The sequence below is a fragment of the Podarcis cretensis genome (assembly GCF_951804945.1).
Source record: "Podarcis cretensis genome assembly, chromosome: 16".
NCBI lineage: Eukaryota > Metazoa > Chordata > Lepidosauria > Squamata > Lacertidae > Podarcis > Podarcis cretensis.
The window spans coordinates 42,343,404-42,356,905 of record NC_137186.1 but is presented as its reverse complement, the minus strand read 5'-3'; the positions used below and the strand labels follow the sequence as shown (position 1 = coordinate 42,356,905).

Here is a 13,502-nt window from a genome sequence, read left to right as displayed (position 1 = left end):
CTGGCACTAGCTCCACACAGGTTTCTGCTCAAGGGGCTGGGATGCAGAGCAGGAGAATATTGGAAAGGCAGTAGAACACAGATCTTCTTCATCCCACCCACCCCCTTCTCGTTCTTCACCCTTATTAGCTGTTTCAAGTTCTAATTAAATTGGTTGCTTGCTCTGCATCTTGAGTGGTTCCTGACGTCTTCCAAACCCTTCAAAATTGTGCTGGAATATTAAATTAGAAACAGACATTATATATGCAAAGGAAGCCTGAAGAATTAGAAATTTTCTTTTAATCTTTAAGGGACTAATTCTTCCCTGTTGTTCATAACCTGAGAAATCTGGATCTAATGTGAGGGGGTAGGTACTGTTTTTGCACTTTGCAGAGTGTTTTCTCAGGGAGGAAATGGGAAAGGAATTTAAAAATTCACCCTAACTAATGGAGCTCTTTAGCTATTTTTATTAATAGAATATGTTCTTAAAATCACCTAGGAGAAGGCTTTGGATTCATCCGGAAATCAGTATGTTAGGGTTAATTTGATGCAGGGTGCCTGAGGGCTTGGTTCATCCTTCTTGACCCTGCTCTCTGGGAGCTGCAGGTCAGTGGTCAGTGTGGCCACATCCAACTCTTTTTCTCACATGCACACACACACACACACACACACCTCCTGAGGTAATGCGTGCGGATCAGATCAGGTGGCGAGGTTATGGAAACATATATAATTTTATTTGAATGTAACCTTTCCGCAGTTCAAACCATAGTCAAGGAGGCTTACAGCAAGAAGAAAATAAATAACTACCACATAATGAAAGTAGTCAGACAATAAATAAAACATTAAAAAATACCCAACCAAACTGAACAATTTCCACATAAATCAAAAGAAGGTCTAAAATAAAGATACAAAAAAGCAACAGCAACAACGCCCCCCCCCCCCAACAAAACCCCAGCCCAAGAGTCTGTTCAGCAGCCTCAGCTTTTGTAGCTGGAGTCAGTCCCAGGCCAGGCAGAAAAAGACCTGCAAGGCAGGGAACAAGCAGGTTTTCCAGGACTCACAGCCAGGATGCCATGTCCTCCCTCCTGGCTCATCAAATGATTGATTTTATGACTGATAGGGATACGCATTCAGGGTTGGGAATTCATATCCTCAGCACTGTGTCTACTTTTATCTTTTTGCCATGCCACCAAAATGAGAGGGTAGGAGCTTGTTGTTGTTTAGTCGTGTCCAACTCTTCGTGACCCCATGGACCATCTTGTCCTCTGTCGTCCCCTTCTCCTTGTGCCCTCCATCTTTCCCAACATCAGGGTCTTTTCCAGGGAGTCTCCTCTTCCCATGAGGTGGCCAAAGTCTTGGAGCCTCAGCTTCACGATCTGTCCTTCCAGTGAGCACTCAGGGCTGATTTCCTTAAGAATGGATACGTTTGATCTTCTTGCAGTCCATGGGACTCTCAAGAGTCTCCTCCAGCACCAGAATTCAAAAGCATCCATTCTTCGGCGATCAGCCTTCTTTATGGTCCAGCTCTTACTTCCATACATCACTACTGGGAGAACCATGGCTTTAACTATACGGACAACAAGGACCTGCAGACAAAAACCATGCAGGGGTGGCCCAGCCTGTTTCGCCTCCGGAGGCTGAAGCCCCCCACGCCTCCCTTAACTGGGTTGTGTGACAGCATCCACAAAGCAGCAACAGATTCTGGCAAATTGAACTGGTGTTAGCAGGTCACACTTTACTTAGACTTTTAAAAACATCTGCTGTTTTATCTCCCCTGTTAATTAAAGGTGGGAATTTTCTCAAGTTGCTGTTTTGAAATAGCACAAAGATTACTTTACAGGCCCATCATCAACCATCTACAGCAGTTCAAAATGTTTTTTTTAAAAAAAAAAATCACAAAGTGGAGGCCTGCAGAAGTCAGGCAGCCTTCCAATGTGTCACAGCTTACAGCTCCTGCATATACTGTAGATGTTTTTGGAGGCTCACACCAGGGCTGGGCAACACTCATAACTCAATGAGATTTAAAATCTTTTCTCATTGATTTTATCCATGTCCATGAGCTTCCAAACCCATCACTCTTTAGAGAAAAAGAATATATGTCATTAGCTTCCCAGTCCTGAGAATCAGAGAAAACACACACGTTGTTGCCTTCATTGCTGCAGAATTGAAGATGGAAAGACGGGACCAAAAAGCAAACCTTAGTATTTGGTGATGATACAAGGAAGACTATTTCTTAACTGACTTACAGGCTGACTGGTACCTTTGCACATGTTTATTCAGCAACATACCAGCAAGTTTGGAAAACTCAGCAGTGGCCAGAGGATTGGAGAAGATCAGTCTACATCCCAATCCCGAAGAAAGGCAGTGCCAAAGAATGCTCCAACTACCGCACAATTGCACTCATTTCACACGCTAGCAAGGTTATGCTTAAAATTCTGCAAGGCAGGATTAAGCAGTATGTGGACCGAGAACTCCCAGAAGTGCAAGCTGGATTTAGAAGAGACCAAACCAGAGACCAAATTGCAAACATTCGCTGGATTATGGAGAAAGCTAGAGAGTTCCAGAAAGACATCTACTTCTGCTTCATTGACTATGCAAAAGCCTTTGACTGTGTCGACCACAGCAAACTATGGCAAGTTCTTAAAGAAATGGGAGTGCCTGATCACCTCATCTGTCTCCTGAGAAATCTCTATGTGGGACAAGAAGCTACAGTTAGAACTGGATATGGAACAACTGATTGGTTCAAAATTGGGAAAGGAGTACGGCAAGGCTGTATATTGTCTCCCTGCTTATTTAACTTATATGCAGAATTCATCATGCAAAAGGCTGGGCTGGATGAATCCCTAGCCGGAATTAAGATTGCCGGAAGAAATATCAACAACCTCACATATGCAGATGACACAACCTTGATGGCAGAAAGTGAGGAGGAATTAAAGAACCTTTTATTGAGGGTGAAAGAGGAGAGCGCAAAATATGGTTTGAAGCTCAACATCAAAAAAACGAAGATCACGGCCACTGGGCCCATCTCCTCCAGGCAAATAGAAGGGGAAGAAATGGAGGCAGTAAGAGATTTTACCTTCTTGGGCTACATGATCACTGCAGATGGTGACAGCAGTCATGAAATTAAAAGATGCCTGCTCCTTGGGAGAAAGGCGATGGCAAACCTAGACAGCATATTAAAAAGCAGAGACATCACCTTGCCAACAAAGGTCTGTATAGTTAAAGCCATGGTTTTCCTAGTAGTAATGTATGGAAGTGAGAGCTGGACCATAAAGAAGGCTGATCGCCGAAGAATGGATGCTTTTGAATTCTGGTGCTGGAGGAGACTCTTGAGAGTCCCATGGACTGTAAGAAGATCAAACGTATCCATTCTTAAGGAAATCAGCCCTGAGTGCTCACTGGAAGGACAGATCGTGAAGCTGAGGCTACAAGACTTTGGCCACCTCATGGGAAGAGAAGACTCCCTGGAAAAGACCCTGATGTTGGGAAAGATGGAGGGCACAAGGAGAAGGGGACGACAGAGGACAAGATGGTTGGATGGTGTTCTTGAAGCTACCAGCATGAGTTTGATCAAACTGCGGGAGGCAGTGGAGGACAGAAGTGCCTGGTGTGCTCTGGTCCAGGGGGTCACGAAGAGTCGGACACGACTAAACGACTATAAACAACAACAACAAATCTATTCAGATGTGCACATGGTTGTGCCTGCGGGTGTTTTTCATGTCCACTTGTTTTTTAAAGTGCTCAGGGATACAACAATGTCTTTAGAGAGATGTCCCCCCCTCCACATGTATGTTTGTTAATATCAACTTCAAAAGTTGTTGATGAATAAAGTTCAAACTACCCAGATACTTGGGAAGTCTTTGTGTTTATGTGCATGGGCAAAGAGAGAGCCATCCTGACTGGGCTGTGAGAGATCACTGGGTGGTTTTGAGCCTAAATTACCTCACAGGGTTATTGTGAGGATAAAATAAGAGCCACAAACACTGTCTTCAGCAGTAAATAAATATAATAATTATAGAGACTTCATATTGTTGTTAAAGCAAGCACAATAGGCAGATTGTGCCGGATTTCTCCCGGATTTTGCCGGGAGGAGGAACTGTTTTCATATTCTTGTTGGAATGAATTAAATGCTGCTATGATTAAGCAAGGGACTAAAATATAAATATATTAAAAAGTCAAACAATAATAATCTGATTCAATAAAAAAAGTCACAATAACTTTAAAATAAATCACTTATATCAAATAAAGCAATATTCAGTAATCCCTGTATCGGGAAGTTTTTAATGTTTGATGTTTTACAACGTTTTATATATGCTGTAAGCTGCCTAGAGTGGCTGGGAAAACCCAGCCAGATGGACAGGATATAAATAATAAAAGTATTATTATCCATTAGAATTTAATAGTAAACAGTAAATTAAATATCAGCAAATAATAATCAAACAGTTTACGATTATCAATTACAAAAAAATTACTAAACTATAATCAATAAAAATAATGGCAAGTCACAGATGACAACCTTGAGTTAGATTAAGAACTTTGAGAACTTAAAAAAGAAAAGTCACTTTATCCAGGGCCAGTCTACATATATATTAGCCTATTTTGACCTCTTTTTCTTAATGGTGACATGGACCATTCATAATTTAGGGATATTCTTGACAGCTGTGAGCAGGGCAGTGGGGTGGGGTAAGTGAAGACAAGCTACAACAATTAACTATAACGTTCACTGCTCCTGCTCAGGTGGCACAGAAAAAGCATTTTGGTTCCTAAAATTCATTCTGATTGTGCAGATAAAATATAACTGATAAAATTATACAGAATGGGGTATTAGTGTGTGAAAATAGTCAAGCTCCAATGATACCCCCGGCATGCACCTCTAGGTGGTGGGGATGTCTTCACTTGGTTGCAAGTGGCCAATAATGCACCTGGCACCTGCCTAATTCAAACACTGGTGCAGTAACAGTATCAGCATCCCTCTCTGCAGCCTCTCTTGCTCTGCAGCATACATCCCAGCTAAACCCTTCATCCCTGCTTCCCGGTTACATCACTCCCAACTCTTAACTTCATAACTTCTAAGATCTCCTTTTCTAACACGTGGAGAGGCCTCACATTTGCATTTTCACACCCATTTCCTTTGATCTTGTGTAGTGGGAACACACACTGAACTCCCTCTGCTCTGAACTCCCTTGTTGTTTATTTCCCCCATATGGTCATCTCACAAAGAAGTCTGTCTGACTTCATTAACACTTGCTGATTGGGTTAGGATTATAATGTCCAATATACAACCCAGGACCCAGGAAGTGTGCCTGCTTAACTTGCTTTTACATGTGCTGTTACAGAGGATGATGAGTGGTTCCATCACACCTTATTACCCCTGATACCACACTTGGGTCTAGCTATTCTACATACCGCTCCTAATTAAATCCTAACATTAATCAGACACAAGAATTTAGCACCCACGGATATGTTCTATTGAGGAATAGTTAATGGGAAAGTTTTGCAAACAAGTAAGTTTTGAGCATGCTGTGTTCTGCATATTCTTGCACTGTGTGTCTGTATATGTTGCCAAGATCAAGTTTTATTTGTCTCTGGTTTGCACATACCTAACCAAGAATGCCATATTGTGGACCCATGCACATTGTATCTGGGAGAGGTGTGGGAAGAAGTATTAATAGAAGACAAGCACAACCTGAGTTGGATAAAAGTAGGCCACAGCTTTCTTAGGGTAGGCATTGGGCAGGAATCCAAGTTATCTACCAGCCTACCTGCTGGTTGATGAGCTTTTTCAACAGCCAGGGTTGACGGTTGCTGAGGTCTGCCACAGCAAGGATATGATGAACCTCCCCTGGCTGCTGGGGGGGGGGCACGGCCTATCCGACTCTGGGCTTCAGGACAGAAAATGCCACCCACCAAGAGGGTATCCTGTATATTGGGAAGGGCAGTAGCTCAGTGGCAGAGCAGAAGGGCCCAACTTCAGTCCCTGGCGAGGCTGATTGGCTCCCTTCAGTTGCCAGCCTGGCTGCAAGGCATGCAAAGCCCTTCACACCAGCCATAAGTTCCCCTTGCAGCTGTTTGGGGCTACAGTGGCTGCTCCTGGGTGCAAAGCAATTGTGTGCCACTGGGCTCTCCATGTATGTTAGCATTGTAATAGTAGTCCTAGATGGGTAGCTGAAAGGCAGGCAGGAGGTTGATAACCTCAAAGTTAATTTTTCAAAATTAATTTAACACCAGTATCAAAAATTAAGTTAAAACAACAACAGATCAGGAGAATAGTTCCTACATGGGGTAAAAGTGCATTTTATTATTTTTTCATAATTTTTCAAGTGCTGTTAAAAATAATATTCTACTTTAACTTTCTGATTCTTTTTTCATATCATGTATAAAAAAGAAAAAAAAGTATTTGTTCAATGCTCAGTTTTTGGTTTTCCAGATACTTGTATTACGATGTGTGTTTTAAAATGTGCCCAAATAGGAATGCACATTTCGACGAAAAAATTGTTCCTCTCATGGAAGGCAGTGGTGTCCATGTGCATTCCAGTAAGCATCTCCTGATCCATCCGGTGATATGAGAACAAATCTGTTTAATTTAATTGGGGTTGTAAATGTAAGATGTAGGCTGCCATCAAATGAGAGTGTTTCCTACTCAGGCCCCTCAATGATAAATGGAACTTGAGCAAAAACCAAACATTTGAATGAATGAGCCATTTTTTTCAATGGGGCTTGCATAGGAGAAATGCTTGGTGGATTGTTCCCATACTTCACCTCTCTGGTTCAGTAGTCTGCCATGCTTTTGAATGTCTTAATGCAGGCATTCTTAGACGTACCATGAAAAAGTTTTAATGTTTTTCTATGACTTAGAATATATCTTTTGACAGTACATTTTAAAGAGTTTGCCTCTTTGAGATTTCTCTTTGAGATTTCTCTCTTTGAGTTTGCACAGGGATTTAACACATAGCAATTTGAATATAGGGACGCGGGTGGTGCTGTGGGTTAAACCACAGAGCCTAGGGCTTGCCGATCAGAAGGTCAGTAGTTTGAATCCCCGCAATGGGGTGAGCTCCCGTTGCTCAGTCCCAGCTCCTGCCAACCTAGCAGTTCGAAAGCACGTCAAAGTGCATGTAGATAAATAGGTACCGCTCTGGCGGGAAGGTAAACGGCGTTTCCATGCGCTGCTCTGGTTCACCAAAAGTGGCTTAGTCATGCTGGCCACATGACCCGGAAGCTGTACACTAGCTCCCTCGGCCAATAAAGTGAGATGAGCGCCGCAGCCCCAGAGTCGGTCACGACTGGATCTAATGGTCAGGGGTCCCTTTACCTGTACCTATTTGAATATATATGTACTGTATCTTTGTTTGTCCCAAAAAATAGTTCTTGTACAAGCAGGCCTAGGGTGACCTATGGTGGCATAAAACTGTTTCAGTATTAAGACCTCCCCCCCCCCATCTTTAGCAGACAGAAGATTGTACAGTAAGCGGAATATTTAAGACTGTGGATTTGTCTGCTCAGAGTTCCCATTTGGAGGCAACATGCTGGGTGGATTCAGTGTATGACTATTTTCTTTGTTGTCCTGGCTCCACATACATTTTTACCTTATATGTAAATCCTCGAGTTACTCTGTGGTTTATATATAATGAACTACAGTTCTAGCAAGAATCTGGAGGTTCCTGCTTTGGAATAATAGCAGAAGACACATAATAAATGGAAACCCTAACTTACTAACAAGCATGTTAATTAGCTGTGGTATTATTACTGGCTGTTGCTATATCAGCTGTTAAAAATTTGAGTTTTAAAAATGGAGAAGTCTGATCTTTTCTCCTGACTTCATTTTTTTTGTCGTGTGCTGGTGCTCAAAAGTCTGCTCTTCACTTTTTTCCTGCTTCTGTTGCTGCTGCTGCTGCAATGGGGGGAAAACAATCCAGAGTCTGGCTTGTTGTTTCATGGAATTTGGACTCATGGTGTCCCGTCCCCCCCCCCCCCCGTCCAGATAGACCTTGGCTTTCATTTGTGGTTTGTTTGGAGAGTAACAAACCACAAGCCCAGATTCCACATAACAACAAATATAACATGGAGTTTGGGGCACCAGCATGCTGCTTGCTCACATTATACCATTATTTTAACTGTAGTATAATGTAATGCATAAACGCAAGTTGTTGTGTCCAAATCTGCATGCCATAACACATAACAGTGTGTTGTGAGCTGTTGGCTAACGCAGTGTGCAAATTGTACTGCCTTAGACCAGTGATCTCCTAAACTATCTACCGCCATGGAATTCTTTCCACATCAGTTTGCTTGTGTACATCTGTTGCAGCATTTCTGCAAACAGCAGGGGATTTCAAGACATGTTCTGTCTGAGCTGTGTTCGTCTTAGAACTTGCTCAGGATCCTGTTTGCAGCTATTTGCTGCAGGGGGGCTCCTTAGTTGTGATCAAGCTATTTTTAAGAGGAGCTTTTAACCATGACTTGTTTCTACACTGAGAAACCCCTGGGAAGCTTCTGAGGAGCTCTTGGATCCGCTCGCTTAGAGGGATAAAATTTGTAGCTTGTATGAAAGATTCATGTTATAAAACCATCCAAATGCCATTTATTTGTGTTGCACTAAGAAAATTAATTTTGTAAAGATCTTTGAGGATTTATTACAAAAATGTTTATCAAATTTGTTTTTTTAAAAATAAACATTTTAATTTCAGTTACGGTACATCTTTTTAAATTTCTGAGATGCATAAAAACTTTTATGTTAGTTACTGAACTAGTAAATAATAACTTTATATTGTGAATTTTCCTGCTGTCACGCTGGTTATGTTAGGATTAAAAAAAATGTTTTAGTGTAAAGGGAAAAGGTTTTGAAAAGCACTCAGTTTTTCTTTGATAAACTTAGGAAACTGCACTCCACTCCTCCAGTGAGGAGCAAAGAGGAACAGAAAAGGGCAAGCACTGCTTGCAAATAAAGGAAGTGAGCTGATGTTAATTCGTTTTTAAGTAACAGAAGAGTTGACAGCATCAAATGGGGGAAACTATTCAGAACCTAAGGGCAGATGCTGAAATATCAAGTCACCTTTAATATTGGGGAAAGAACACCTAAACTGTCTCTAAAGGGCAAGATCTGACAAAAGTACAGTGAGGGTGGCAGCTCAGGTGTGTAGATAGCTGAGTATAGATGGCTTACAGGTGAAACTCGGAAAATTAGAATATTGTGGAAAAGTTCATTTATTTCAGAAATTCAACTTTAAAGGTGAAACTAATATATGAGATAGACTTATGACATGCAAAGTGAGATATGTCAAGCCTTTATTTGTTATAATTGTGATGATTATGGCGTACAGCTGATGAAAACCCCAAATTAACAATCTCAGAAAATTAGATTAAATGAAATCAGCAAAACAAGGACTGCAAATAGAGCAATATTGGACCTCTGAGAAGTAGAAGCTACTGAGTAGATATATACTCAGTACTTGGTTTGGGCTCTTTTTGCATCAATTACTGCCTCAATGCAGTGTGGCATGGATGCTATCAGCCTGTGGCACTGCTGAGGTGTTATGGAAGACCAGGAAGCTTCAATAGCAGCCTTCAGCACTTCTGCATTGCTCGGTCTCATGTCTCTCATCTTTCTCTTGGCAATGCCCCATAGATTCTCTATGGGGTTCAGGTCAGGCGAGTTGTTGGCCAATCAAGCGCAGTAATCCCATGGGCATTGAACCAGGTTTTGGTACTTTTGGCAGTGTGGGCAGGTGCCAAAGGCCTGCTGGAAAATGAAGTCAGCATCCCCATAAAGCTCGTCTGCGGAAGGAAGCATGAAGTGCTCCAAAATCTCCTGGTAGATGGCTGCGTTGACCCTGGACTTAATGAAGCACAGTGGACCAACACCAGCTGATGACTTGGCTCCCCAAATCAACACAGACTGTGGAAACTTCCTCCAGACTCTGGGTCCTTGGTTTCCAAATGAGATGCAAAAGCTGCTCTCATCAGAAAAGAGATTTGGGGAGCCTTGTCATCAGCTGGTGTTGGTCCACTGTGCTAAAGCTTCTGTCAGTCATTCAGTTGTCATTGTCTACAGGTGCGTACCTCCTTGGGCTCACTGACCCCTCCCTGTTCCCTCCTCTCACCCTCCCCACTCCACCCATCGGAACGTCTTCATCCTTCCTCTTTCTACCTCTTTATGCCACTCCTGTGGATTCTGAGGCCAACTGGCCACCACTTTTGGAGGCCTCCTCCTCTCCATGCGGCTCCTCTTTCTGCCCTTGCCAACTCCTCATTCTAATTGGTGGTGGCAGTGGATCCCTAGGTTGGCTGAGGAGGAAGAAGGTAGCCAATAGAGGCACTGACCAGCCTGTGGATCTGGATCCCAGGGACAGGGCCCTGAGGCTGGCAGGGGAAAGAGCCAGCAGACTGCTGCAGCCACCACTTTTCACGCTGTAGTTCACACTCACGTGAACTACTGTGTGACGACAGGCAAGAGCAAATATATTGACATCATTATGGCAGAAGTTATAGTAGAAGTGCAGTAGGTTTGTTGTTTTGACTTGTTTCCCTCTGTCAGGAAAAAATATTTTCCTGTCTTATAACCATACACAACAATATTGTATAACCGTTTATTTATTTTAAACATTTATATCCTGCTTTTTAGTCAACAAGCCCCAGACTAGCTTTCATTAATACTGCCTTTCTGTCAAGCACTCAAGACATAACACACTTTAAAAATACTTATGTAGAACAACAGAGTCCTCTCAGGCCAGCTGATGATCTTCAGGAGCTGATGACACAAACTCACCTGGGCTTCCTATCTTCTGCCTTCCCTTAGGGCACGCAGGTTTCAAGTTGCCCCTGGGAAGGTAGGGGAGGGACTCCTGCTCTGGAGGCTAGGACCCAAACCAATGGATTCAAGTTACAAGAAAGGAGATTCTAACGGAATCCCTTGGGACGATCTCCTTTGGGATGTTGTGGACTCTCCATCCTTGGAGGTTTTTAAGCAGAGGTTGGATGGCCACCTTTGAGATTTCTGCATTGCAGGGGCGTCAGGCTGGATGACCCTGGAGTCTCTTCCAACTCTACAAGTCTATGATTCTATGAATATATAAGTATTATATTGGGAATTATAGCCCCTGTTCTTCTAAAGAAAGCAGTAACAAGGCTGGCATCGAGGAGCTTTTCCTTCTTTTCCCTGGAATGGCAGAAGCTGGAGAAACATTCCCCCTCTCGTCTCTACTGAGCCTGACCAGCAGTGGCATTCCAAGGCATGTTCTTGCAGACATTCCTGAATGCTTGGCTATGAGGTCAGAGACAATGAAGTCATAATACAAAAGGCAGGAGTGAGGAGAGAGCCCACCCCCTCATGGACTTAACTGTGCACTCTGGTGCTGCTAATTAAAGAGCACAAGCTGAGGGAATTCAGGCTGCAGCACTTGAAGCTTTCCTAAGCCACTCAAGGATTTGATCCCCTGGAAGCTGTCTTAGATATTAGTGTTGTGAATAACAGAAATAAAGCAACCATATCTCAGTTTGGGTAGGTAACTTATAGAATGACCAGAACTTCAGGCTTTAAATAGACTTTTTGTTATTTCATATCTCTGCATATGGTTCAACTGTTACTTCCACAAAACATCGCCTTGTGGCAGAAATCCTTAAAGGTTGCAACTTTTTAGCTGAATATGACCTGCTGCAATAATTCCACTTCTGCTCTTTTGACACCCCGGACTCTCTACTGCTTTCTGTATCAGAGAAGTTCCATCTGTCTTATATTTTCCTGTGCATGTAATATGTTGCTGGGCTTAAAATTTAATTTCCCAATAGTTTGCTTCCACTTAGCGTTGCTTTTGACTGCCAACCTTACTGTATTAAGACTGACAAAAATTAGATGCTCACATATTAATGTACAAGCCCACCAAGCAGTTAAGATCTGGGGACGGCCTGTTTCATGTGCCTCTTCTGCCTGGCATAAGAAGGGGTGGGGAAGCAGAATATGACCTGCCTGCTTTTTGAAAATAGTGTGAGAACCTCAATGGGGAGTGGACCCCTTTTCCCTAAAAACAGCACCTGGTGGGCATTTGATACCTCGGACTTGACAGACTTGTGGGGAGAGGACTCTGAGGCTGCTCCCTCAATTTAGGAAGCTGCATTATTTTCTAAGCGAAGTCAAAGCTGGCTTGTATGGCTGTAGTTTTTATAGGTGTTCCTGTCTTCTTTCAGACATGTTAGGTGACCTAACATGCATTTGTGAAAGTGTATTTCACATTTTTTCCACCTTTTTAATCCCTCTTTTTCGTATTAAATCAGTTTTACTCTTAATGCATTGTTTAAATGAGCTTCATGCAATTCTTTTTCCTAATTGCCTAGGAGATGTTGAGCTATCCTACAGTTTATGGAGTTGATGACTCCTTTGAGAAGACAATACACGGAGTTGGTTTAGCTCCTGGACTAGTTATCATTCAATACTAGCATTTGAATGAAGAAAGAGTGGGTGAAGGGAAAATTGGTGAGTGGGAAAATCCCTAGTATTCTGCTGGCATGGAAGGAAATCTGTTCCAAGGCTAAGGAGATGAGACATTCCAAAAAACAAACCATCCACTTCTTATCATCACAAAGAAATCAGCTGAATCTGAACAGCAGCATTACTTCCTCTGACCCCAGGTATCATGTTCAACATAAGTGTTCAAGGTACAAAGTTCAAAGTTTAGTTTTATTGCGGCAAAAGCCAGCGACACAGGTACCTGAATCAAGGTACCTGAATCAAACTGTTTTCAGTGATCCATTTGGTGCATTATGTTCTTGTGGGTTTGACAAGCAAAACTGAGATGCATAATTCTATAATTCTGTGAAGTTGAAAAAGCTAATGAAAGTGACTTCAGCTCGTAGCCATCTGCACCCTTATCTGGACAGGAATAGCCCAACTCAGGCTTCCTCAACCTCAGCCATCCAGATGTTTTGTGACTACAATTCCCATCATCCCTGACCCCTGGTCCTGCTAGCTAGGGATCATGGGAGTTGTAGGCCAAAAACATCTGGAGGGCCGAGGTTGAGGAAGCCTGGCCTAACTGCTGTTATCTTATGCTCTGGTGATCTCTAGGTTAGATTACTGCAATATGTTATATGTAGGGCTGCCTCTCAAGATGGTTTGGAAACTTCAGCTAATGCAGAATTCAGTGGCCAGGTTGCTCACTGGCACAAGATGGCTAGAGCATCTTACATTGATCCTGGCCTGACTGCATTGGCTACCAATTGGTTTCTGGGCCCAATTCAAAGTGCTGGTTTTGACCTATAAAGCCTTAAATGGCTCAGGACCACAATACCTCTCTCCATATGAACCTACCCAGACTCTGAGATCACCCTATGAAGCCCTTCTTTGTGTGCTCCCACATGAAAGGTCTGGAGGGTGGCAGCATGAGAACAGGCCGCCTCTGCAGTGGCTCCCAGGGAATGCTCTCCCCATGCAGGTTCAGGCAGCGCCTTCATTATATACCTTCAGGCACCAGGTGAAAACGTTCTTCAACAGCCTGGCCTTTGGCTGATTGACATCCAATGCCCTTTTAAATGTGT

The 13,502-nt window shown here is 42.8% G+C and overlaps 1 protein-coding gene across 13 annotated transcripts in view; it reads left to right on the top strand.

The window, feature by feature from the left end:
- Positions 1-13,502, top strand: part of CLIP1 (CAP-Gly domain containing linker protein 1) — a 106,006-nt gene that overhangs the window by 5,278 nt on the left and 87,226 nt on the right. Inside the window, exon 1 of one of the 13 annotated variants that reach the window (XM_079957740.1) lies at positions 11,318-11,472. The exons of the other annotated variants lie outside the window; for them this stretch is intronic. The gene's annotated coding sequence lies outside the window, so the exon portion shown is untranslated. Of the gene's footprint in view, positions 1-11,317; positions 11,473-13,502 lie in introns of those variants that run through there. 13 annotated transcript variants of the gene reach the window in all.